Here is an 11,740-nt window from a genome sequence, read left to right as displayed (position 1 = left end):
CCAGGCAAGAATACTGGAGTGGATTGCCGTCCCCTTCTCCAGGGGATAATCCCAGCCCAGGAATCTAGTCTGCACTGCAGGAAGACTCTTTACCATCTGAGCCACCAGTTAAGTTCAGTTCAGTTCAGTCACTCAGCTGTGTCCGACTCTTTGTGACCCCATGAATCGCAGCACGCCAGGCCTTCCTGTCCATCACTAACTACTCCCGGAGTTCACCCAGACTCACGTCCATCGAGTCAGTGATGCCATCCAGCCATCTCATCCTCTGTTGTCCCCTTCTCCTCCTGCCCCCAATCCCTCCCAGCATCAGAGTCTTTTCCAATGAGTCAACTCTTCACATGAGGTGGCCAAAGTACTGGAGTTTCAGCTTTAGCATCATTCCTTCCAAAGAAATCCCAGGGCTGATCTCCTTCAGAATGGACTGGTTGGATCTCCTTGCAGTCCAAGGGACTCTCAAGAGTCTTCTCCAACAACACAGTTCAAAAGCATCAGTTCTTCTGAGCCACCAGGGAAGCCTAATTCCTGAAATAACACAACTCCAAATTGCTCTGTGCTTCTGTTTTCCCATTCATGAAATAAAATTGCCACTCAAAACTGCCTTCAAATTGACAATTTAGTCATTCTTTTACTTATACATCAGCCATTTAATTAGCTTCATCCTGGAGTCAAGTTCTGAGCAACTACCCGCACTAATGATACAAACGAGAAGGCACAGTCCCTGCTTTTGTCCAAGTTTAAGAGAGACAGGAAGGCCCTCCACAACACACGGTAAGATACAGGCCTTAAGGCAAAGTGTACACGGAACGGCCCAGGGCCCTAAAACAGACATCTAACCGGCCCCAGGATAAATGTCAGACAGAAAACAGAACACTTCAATCTGGATCTCACAGAATGGGAAGGAATTTGCCAGAAGAGGAACTCCAGAAGAGGAAACATGGTGAAAGCGGACAGGTTCTATCTGAATATCAAAACCAAAACGTCCTGGATCCAACCACTTCCCCTTCTACATATCACTCAATTCCTTGGCTTCCTATTTTGGCCAGACTTTCCAAAAGAGAAAGGGCATTTCATGCCCTGGCCTCACCCCTGCATTTCCTAGTCAGCCCCACCCCACCCTGACTTAGCCCCACCCCTCAATGGCTAACCAAGGACACCATGATACCACATCCCAGGGACCCTTTCTATTGCTTCGATTGTCATCCTCTAGTTTGGCTCCCAGCTGCAGGTGCCACATGAGGCGCCCTTCCCTTCCTGAAGCTCTCGCTCTCTCAGCTTCCATGAGACTCCCCACTCCTAGCTGGCCTCTAAGGTCTGCTTCTTCGTGAGCTCCTTTGTCAGCTCCTCCTATTCCACCCAACTTGAAATGTCAATATTTCTTAGTAACTAGACCTGGATTTCCTATCCTCTTTTTTTCGGTCAAGGGCTTCTCATTTATTCTCCTGGTTTTAAGTGTCATGTATCAGCTCCTAGATTTGTAAACCCAAATCTGAGTTCTGAAATCCAGACTTCTCAACTAGCAGGTGGTGGTGGTGGTGGTTTAGTTGGTAAATTACGTCCGATTCTTTGCAACCCCATGGACCATAGCTTACCAGGCTCCTCTGTCCATGGGGTTTCCCAGGCAAGAATATTGGAATGGGTTGCCATTTCCTTCTCCAGGAGATCTTCCCGACCCAGGGATTGAACCAGTGTCTCTCACATTGCAGGTGGTCTCCTGCTTTGCAGGTGGATTCTTCTACCGCTGAGTCACCAGGATAGCCCAATAAGCAGGGTCCCAGCTTAAATGCTACCTGAAGGTCAAGCAGCCTCCCCTGGCATTTTTCTTCCTTATGTCTACCTCCCCTCCCATCCCTCTGCACCATATATGCAGATCCAGCACCTAGAGGGTACTCAAAAAGTATTTGTTGAGTTAATGAAATATAAGTAAACAAAGCTATTTCAAAAGACAGAATAAATGTGGTATTGATTTTTTTTTTTCAGTGCTTTAGTCAAACCAGTTCAAGTCCATGCAGGTGACTTTCACAGGGTATCCTATGCTCTGTGTTTCAGGATGTGATCCAATTTTGAATTGTTTTTTGATGCAAAGTATCACCCTTTCCCCCACAACACACACACACTGTCTACATTCCTCTAGGGATATTTCCCCACAAAATCACACCTTCATTCTCCTTGATTATTCCAGGTTCACAGGCTTCTTAATCTGTGGCCTTTATGGCTGTGGCTATTCTTCCAGGAACTACTGGAGCTACAGAAGCTTGTGTTCTAGTTTGGTGGATGTTCACGCTCTGGGTGCTTTTTATCAGCTCAGACAATTCCCAAATCAGCAGGAGCTGAAAGCAGAATGGTCCAGGCTATGGAAAATGAAAACTCCTCCAGGCTGGGCCCCTCACCACCTCAGGGAAGCTTTGGGAAACACGCTCAATTTAGAGAAACAAGGTAAACCCTCCTTGAGGTGAACTTGAGGTTGAGATGTGTTTCAAGTTGAGGTCTCTGACCTAATTGACCTTGAAAGCTTCTTCACAGCAAAGGAAACCATAAACAAAATGAAAAGACAGCTCACAGAACGGGAAAAAATAATTGCAAATGAAGCGACCAACAACGGATTAATTTCCAAAATATACAAATAGCTCATGCAGCTATATGTCAAAACAATAAACAACCCAAGCAAAAAAATGAACAGAAGGTCTACATAGACATTTCTCAAAAGAAGACACATAGATGGCCCCAAATCACATGAAAACATGCTCATCATCACTAGCTATCAGAGAAATGCAAATCAAAACTGCAGTGAAGTATCACCTCATACAGGTCAGATTGCCATCATCAAAAAATCTATAAACGATAAATGCTGAACAGGGTGTGGAAAAAAGGAACCCTCTTACATTGTTGGTGGGAATGTAAATTGGTATAGCCACTATGGGCAACAGCATGGAGATTCCTTTAAAAACGAAACACAGAGCTACCATATGATCCAGTAATCCCACTCCTCAGCATATATCCAGAGAAAATCATAATTAGAAAAGATACGTGCATCTCAGGGTCCGTTTAGCACTATCTACAATAACTAAGACATGAAAGCAGCCTAAGTGTTCATCAACAGAGCAATGGATAAAGCTGTATGTATATACAATGGAATATTACTTAGCCATAAAAAGAACAAAATAATGCCATTTGCAGCAACGTGGATGGACCTAAGGATTATCACACTAAGTGAATTGTCAGAGAAAGACAAATGCCATCGGATTTCATTCATATGTGGAATCTAATTTTTTAAATGATACAAATAAACTTATTTACAGAACAGAAACAGATTTAAAGATATTGAAAACAAATTTATGATTACCCAAGGGGAAACGTGGTAGAGAGGAGGGATAAATCAGGAACTTGGGATGAAGACACAGGCACTACTATATACAAGATAGGTAACCGACAAGGACCTGCTGCACAGCACAGGGAAATACACTCAGTATTCTGTGATAACCTACATGAGAAAAGAATCCGAAAAAGACTGAGTGGAAGTTTATGTATAACTGAATCACTTTGCTGTACACTTGAAACCAACCCCACATTGTAAATCAACTATAACCCAATAAAATTTAAAAAACAACAATAAAAAGAAAAAAAAAAAAAAACCTGAGGCCTCTGAGGCACAGAGCAGCTCCCAACAGCCAGGGAACTGAGTTGTTGGAATGCTGTCTTCCTCTCTTCCTTTGCAGCAAGAGCCTCAGGCAGTGGGAACTTTGGTCACCAGGGATGAGAAGGTATTAAAATCAACCTCTAGTCACTTTATTCGGGAAACTTTAGGAATGTTTCTTTATTTATTTTTGTTTTGTGTGCATGCACTGCCGTATTTGTTTGTTTATTTTTATTTATTTATTTTTGGCTGCTCGGGGTCTTTGCTGCTGCGTGCAGCCTTGCTCTGGCTGTGGAGAGTGGGAACTGCTCGCTAGTTGAGTGCACAGGCTTCTCGTTGTGATGGGTCCTCTAGTTGCAGAGCATGGTCTCTAGGCACGCAGATTTCAGTAGCTGCAGCACAGGGCATGAGACTGTGGCTCTCGGGCCCTAGAGCACGCAAGCTTCAGGAGCTGTGGTGTGGACTCAGCGGTTGGTCCCCGGGCTCTAGGGCGCAAGCTCAGTAGTCGTGGCACGTGGGCTTAGTTGTCCTGCAGCATATAGAATCTTACTGGACCAGGGATTGAACCTATGTTCCTTGCATTGGCCAGCAGATTTTTATCTACTGCTCCACCAGGAATGTTTTTAAAAAGGCAAAAACCATCATGTCCAAGGAATGTTCACTCACCTTGCTCACATCTCCATAAATGACACTGACCAAGTTAATCATGCCTGCTTTCTGTGACAGAGTCACAGCTCCACCTCTGATATGACTTGTGCATGAATTATTCAGGTTCTCTGAGCCTTTACTTTGTCTTCGATAAAATGGACACAATAAAGTCCCTATACAGTCACGCTGAGGAATAAATCAGACAATACCTGTTGAATGCAGAACACAATGCCTAGAACATAACAGCAGTTTGGAACAAATACTTTGCTATCCCCAGTACTGGAGTAGAGGAAAATGCCCTCGTGATCCAGATATTGTCCCTGGAGAATTTTCTTCTTGACTTGCTCAACCAAACATACGAATGCATAATCCAGCAGCCTAGATGGGGAGGGACTCCCAACCTTGGGTTATGATTTCTGGTTTCCAAGGCTGTCTGCTTCATCCTCTGCTGGGTTTCGTCACCTTCATATCCCTGCATCCAGAGAGTGCCTGGAACATAGAAGGTGCACAAAATGTTTACTGACTCACCTTGGACTAAATCTGTGCTGTCCCTGTGGTAGCCTCAAGCCACACGTGACTGTTATGCACTTGAAGTGTGACTAGTCTGTGTCAACTGTGCTCTAAGTGTAAAATACGCACCAGATTGTGAAGATTCGGTACAACAAGTATAAATCATTTGCTTATACTTTTTTTGTTGATTACGTGAAAAATATATTGTGTTTGTTGTTCAGTTGCTAAGTCATGTCCAACTGTTTGCAACCCCATGAACTGCAGCCCACCACGCTTCCCTATCTTTCACTGTCTCCTGGAGTTTGCTCAAGTCAATGTCCATTCAGTCAGTGATGCTGTCTAACCACCTCATCCTCTGCTGCCCTCTTCTCCCTTACGCAGTGGACCACGTTTCATCAGAACTCTCCACTATGACCCATCCATCTTGGGTGGCCCTTCACGGCATGGCTCATTGCTTCATTGAGTTACTCAAGCTCCTTCACCACAACAAGGCTGTGATCCACGAAAGGGATGTTGTCTATATTGGATTAAGTAAAAAATGTTAATGTCACCTGTTTCCTTCTACTTTTTAAATGTGATTACTAAAAAAGCTTTTAAAATTACATGTATGGCTTATATATTGTATTTCTAGACAAAGCTGAACTAGATTACAGAGCACCAACTGGCTGAGAGATTGATAGGTACAGCCCCGAATTCTCTCTCTGGGGTCCTTCATTTATAAATGATGCACAGCTCTGTCAGGGGCTTTTCAGTTCCAGAACTCTATGCTTTTACAAGCTTTAAGCTACAGTTTCTTAGGTATGAATACTTATTAAATCTCTACTATAGGCTTCCCTGGTAGCTCAGATGGTAAAGAATTTGCCTGCCATGCAGAGGCTCAGGTTCAATCCCTGCTGGGTCAGGAAGATCCCCTGGAGATGGAATAGGCTACCCACTCCAGTGTTCTTGCCTGGAGAATTCCATGGACAGACCATGGGGTCACAAAGATTCAGACACGACTGAGCAACTAACATACACACAGGCCGAACAGTTTTCCATGGATGTTTAACCTGTATACTAAATGGAAGAAGAAAGAATGATTCTCCTCATTCAACAAACGAAGAGAAAACCTGCATAGGTTAAGACCATTGGCTAAGGTGAGCTGACTGCTAGGTGGCAGAGTGAAGTTAGAATGTCCGCCCCTCTTCTCTGGTTCTTTGTAAGAATTTTCAACAGAAAATGTAATCCAAGTGTTGAGTGTGGGTGCTTTGGCTCAGTGGTCCCCTAAGATGTATTTCCTTGTTTGGAAGAACTGTACATCATCAGAATCAGTATAAAAATGGATACAAGAGGCTCCTCGGAGACTGGCGGGGTTTGGTAGATCCTCGACACCCAGTAGTTCCCAGATGGCTCAGCAACTAAAGACACCGCCTGCAATGCCGGAGATGTGGGTTCGATCCCTGGGTCGGGAAGATCCCCTGAGGAGGAAATGGCGACCCACTCCAGTATCCTTGCCTAAAATATCCCGTGAACAGAGGAGCCTGGTGGGTCCCAGTTCATGGGGTTGCAAAGAGTCAGATGCAATTGAACGACTGAGCATGCAGGAGCACAGCAATGTGTGGGAAGGCTTTTCGTGAGAGAGGTCCGAGAGCCTCTGGAGGTTAATTGTTCACCAGCTTCAGAAGATCTGGCTGGGAGGGAGGCAAGGGGTGAAACATTGACCAGCATCTGATTTAGATGCAGGAATGCGTTAAGGAGGCACCTGAGACCGCTCCCACGGGCAAAATTCCTCTCCCTGTGAGAAGGGACAGGGAAAGGGAATGTGCTCAGGAGGGAAGCAAAGGGCCTCTGGCCTCACAGTGCCCTTGTTTTGCCAGCTCTGACAGCCATTCCCAGGGCCTGCTGGAGAGCGGGGGAAAGGCGAGGTCATGTTTGACTTTTCAACCTCCCAAAGTCAACTGAATTTTGGAGAGCTGGGACCAGGCAGGGAGGGGTAGGGAAAACAAAGATGCATAATTTAGATATTGTCCTTGCTTTGGGGCCAAACTGGAAAATTCAATGACTGGGCCTGGAGGCTCTTGGACTTCAAGTATTGGCTCCAGTTAGCCGGGTAATCCTGGGCAGTTTAGCTACTTTCTGAGTCTCCATTTACTCAACTGGAAAAGAAAAGTAATGAAGTCTACCTCCAAGTGTTGTTATAATAATCACATGAGCATGAGAAAGCTCCTGACTCCCAGTTCCATCAGGGATTAGCTGAAGAGTGGGAAAGACAATATCATTGCTTAAATTGGTTCCAAGGGCTCCCACAGCCTCTAGGGGGAAGGTTCAAACTCACATCCTCTTGTGAACTGACCCCACCTCATCTTCCAGCCTCCCTCTACCCTCAGCTTCCCACTCCTACTCCACCCTTAGCAGCTTCGGATCTGGGACTTGTTTAGAACCAACCTCTTGGATACTGAGGTTCTTGGTGATTCCTTCCTTCGCAATTTCTGCAGCCTTTAAGTCACCCAGGGGAGTTTACCCCTCGAAGGTCCTCCCTTAGCCCAACCCAGCAAATTACCCATATCCTTTGCCAGGATTAAACCCTAGCCCTGTGGGGCCGCTCTTCATCACCACAGACATCATTTGACGAAGAGCACGTTGCATTTCTCTTAATTTGTCTTAAAAACACAAAACAAAAGTTTGCTGGCTGGCTGCCCGGTTTCTGTTATGTAGACCAAGGTTGAATTTTTCTTGGACTGGTTTGCGGGGCCGCTGGATGCTGAACTGAAAAGTGATTTACATTTTTCTCTTGACAGGAGATGACCCAAGTGGGACTTGCCCTGAAAAATAGCTGTTTGAAGCTTGTGTGTGTTTGTGTGTGCACATATGTATACATCCCCTGGTCTGGTCAGGCTGATAAGTTCTTCTCATTGTCTGATAGGCTTCAGAAGTAGACTTACGAAAAGGGGTTTGCGAGATCATAACCCTAATGAGTAACAAGGTTGCCACGGCAACGTCGTAAGCTTGATTCTGGACCCTGGGTTAAAAGGGAAGCATCATCAGGCAAGTAGCTCTTCCCATCAGAATGGAGGTTCTCCTGACTCTTCTTGGGAAGATATTACAGTAATACTCACCTACCGTTCACTGAGCTCTGACTCTGCATAAGGGTACATTTAGTTCTTATAGCAGCCACATAAATTTTTCTTTATGGTTGAGAAAACTCAGACTCACAGAAGTAGTGACTTTTGTAGGAGTTGGAGCCTGAATTGCTACCCAAGTATGTCTCCCAGTCTCCCCAGCCTGTGACAGACATATCTTCAGCAATGCTTTCAGAGCAAATAGACTAGTTTGGGAAGCTGTCTGACCTTCAAGTAGAAATGGGTTTGTTCTGTGTTCTGTTCAAACTGGAAATGAGTTGACTGACAGGCTCATCCCCATCCCTTCTTCCATTGGGGGGAAAAAAATATATATATATATATATAGAGAGAGAGAGTCCATCTCATTAGGTGCCCTATATTCCTTTCCTTCTTTCTTCCTTCCTTCCTTTCACTTTTTTCAGAATGAGTTTCTATGTACCTTCAAAAAATCCTATCGGAATTTTTATTTGAATTAAATTCTACAGATATTTTTTAGTACCTTTCATTGAATTGTAAGTTTACATAATTTAACTTTTCTGATATCTTAATTTTGTTTTAATTTTTATCTTGTATTGGAGTATGGTTGATTAACAGCGTTGTGTTAGTTTCAGGTATGTAGCAAAATTTTTCAATTATACACGTGTGTGTTAGTTGCTCGGTCATGTCCACCTCTTTTCGACCCCATGGACTGTAGCCCACCAGGCTCCTCTGTACCATGGGACTCTCCAGGCAAGAATAGTGGAGTGGGTTGCCATACTCCCCACAGGGGATCTCCCCGACCTGGGGATCAGACCCAGGTCCTCCACTTTGTAAACAGACTCTTTACCATCTGAGGCACCACTTCTTTTCCCACTCAGGTTATTACAGAATATTGAGCAGAGTTTCCCTGTGCTACACAGTAGGTCCTTGTTGGTAATCTCATTTCTTTATTTAAAACTCACAAAAATTGTGTGACTTAGAGCGTAAAGGATGTTGGGAACCAGAACAGGTCCCACATGGGAAAATTTAAATAAAGGTGGACAAGTCATTTTAAGTGTCATGTATCAGAGAAAACTTGAGACCAAGAAGTGTGACTGGGTTTCAGAAGAGATGAGAAGTGGAAGCTGGGAAGTTAGAGCTCAGAAAGGGCGCTCCCTCTCCAAGGAGAACCATCTCCCGGCCCTGCACCTCCATGTTGGGGTGACCCTCCTTGTGTCCAAGCAAAAGAACCCCCTTTCAGGTTACACTCAGTCTTTGATGAATTTGAGAAAAGTACCAGGAATTCACCAATCAGCCACTCTTTCTTCTTTAGAGGCCCTCAGAAAGCCCCCCGCTTCCCTTTCTCCATCTGCGTGGAGTGACCTCTAACCACTCAGGACTGCTTACAAAGTCCATCCCGTTATAGGGCTCAGCACTGCCAGGCTGAGCCAAGTTCATCAGAAAAGGCTGACGCGTTTCTCTTCCTAGGCTGTAACCTCACAGGAGCCTGGAGGCAACAGTCCACGGGTCACAAAGAGACGCAACTGAGCGACTGAGCACAGCACTCCCCACCCCCCATCCCACCACACACACACACTGGGTCCTATGCCCAAATTCTTTGGAGATTCTGAAGGACCTCACTTGGGCCAGTCCACCCTGGGCCCAACCATCTCTCCCAGGGACCTGGAGTCACAAGGTACCAACAGGGAGGGGAGTCACTGGAAGCAGACAACTGAGGACCAGCAGAAGCCTCGAGGTTTCTGTTGTCATCTCCTTCCCCCCGGCAGGAAGGTGCTCCTAGGAGACCTGACCTTCACCCCCATGCTCGTCACTGAACGGAGTGATGGGGGCCGGGAAGCCGGCCCTGAGCTGGGTGCTCTCCAGTTGGCATTCAGCAGGGTCCTCCTCATCCAGCTCCGGTCCAGTCATGTCTGAGTCTCTGCGGCCCTGTGGACCATAGCCCACCAGGCTCCTCTGTCCGTGCGATTTTCCAGGCAAGAATACTGAGTGGGTTGTATGTCCTATCAAACAGTATACTTGGCATCTTATAAATGATTTCAACAGTAACACCGAGCGGAGCAGAGCCAAGATTTTTACCTTCTGCCCTTTCATAGCCTCTCATTTTCCTTTCTCCCTGTTGCTGCTGCTGCTGCTAAGTCGCTTTCAGTCGTGTCCGACTCTGTGTGACCCCATAGACGGCAGCCCACGAGGCTCCCCGGTCCCTGGGATTCTCCAGGCAAGAACACTGGAGTGGGTTGCCATTTCCTTCTCCAATGCATGAAAGTGAAAAAAGTAAAGTGAAGTCGCTCAGTCATGTCCGACTCCCAGCGACCCCATGGAGTGCAGCCCTCCAGGCCCCTCTGTCCATGGGATTTTCCAGGCAAGAGTCCTGGACTGGGGTGCCATTGCCTTCTCCGTTCTCCCTGTGGACCACCCTAAAAATGTGGGGCTGCACACGCTGATAGAAATCATACTGTACGTATATTAACGCATATATATGGAATTTAGAAAGATGGTAACGACGATCCTTTATGTGAGACAGCAAAAGAGACACAAATATAAAGAACAGACTTTTGGACTCTGTGGCAGAAGGCAAAAGTGGGATGATTTGAGAGAATAGCACTGAAACATGTATGTTACCATATATGAAGCAGATCACCGGTAAAGGTTCAATGCATGAGACAGGGTGCTCAGGGCTGGTGCACTGGGATGACCCTGAGGGATGGGATGGGGAGGAAGGTGGGAGCGGGGTTCAGGATGGGGAACACATGTACACCCATGGCTGATTCATGTCAATGTTTGGCAAAAACCACTACAATATTGTAAAGTAATTAGCCTCTAATTAAAATAAGTAAATTAATTTTTAAAAATATTTTTTAAAAAAGGAATCACACTGTACTCGGCGCCAGAAAATCCTCACTTACAAGTTGTGTGTCCTAAATCATTTGACCTTAACCTCTTTGATCATCATTCAGTTTTTAATCCCTTCAACAATTATATATACTTGTATACAGTACATATGCTTAATATATATTAATAAATAAAATATACGCACTTGGCATACATCATATATATTAATAGACAACACATATGTTTGTTATTGTATTGATAGATGTATTGGATATATTGCCAGGCACTGTGCTATGTAATGGAGAAGGAAATGGCAACCCACTCCAGTGTTCTTGCCTGGAGAACCCCAGGGACGGGGGAGCCTGGTGGGCTGCCGTCTGTGGGGTCGCACAGAGTCGGACACGACTGAAGCGACTTAGCAGCAGCGGCAGTGCTATGTAATTAAAAATATAACAAATCCTACCAGATGCTTAGTTTCTCAAGTAAGAAATGCAAACTAAAACAAACTATGCCAAGATGATATTTTTTTGTTCTCACATTGCCAGATTGCCAAACGCTCTGCAACAAATACAGCGAGGTCAAGGGCAAACAGGCTTTCTGATTCGCTGCGGGTGGGTGCATAAAGTGATACAACCCCATGGAAGGCAATTTGCCAAAATCTGTTCAAATATTATACAAACTCGGACTTTTTGTACCATCAATTTGTTCCTATGAAATTATCCTTTGGGTGTTCTAACATTCACAAGAAAGTAACATGTGTATATGATTGTTATCACTACAACATTGATTAGCAAAAGATGAAGAATAACTGAAATGGCCATCCGGATGGGCCTGGAGCAGTCCTAGACAGAGCGTCAGGCTTAAGGGACAGACCAGCCCTAGATGGAACGCCAGGGAGAAGTGACAAAGAATGAGCAAGATTTCTAAGTTCTAAAAAGGAAAATTACCAAGACATATTGCTAAGTGAAAAAAGGAAAGTGCAGGATGGTGTGTAGAGTGCACTACTGTGAGACTAACGATAGTGTAGTTGTTCAATGAGGAGCCT

The sequence above is a fragment of the Bos mutus genome, chromosome 29, assembly GCF_027580195.1.
Source record: "Bos mutus isolate GX-2022 chromosome 29, NWIPB_WYAK_1.1, whole genome shotgun sequence".
Lineage (NCBI taxonomy): Eukaryota > Metazoa > Chordata > Mammalia > Artiodactyla > Bovidae > Bos > Bos mutus.
The sequence above is the reverse complement of the archived record's forward strand: the minus strand, read 5'-3'. Positions refer to the sequence as shown.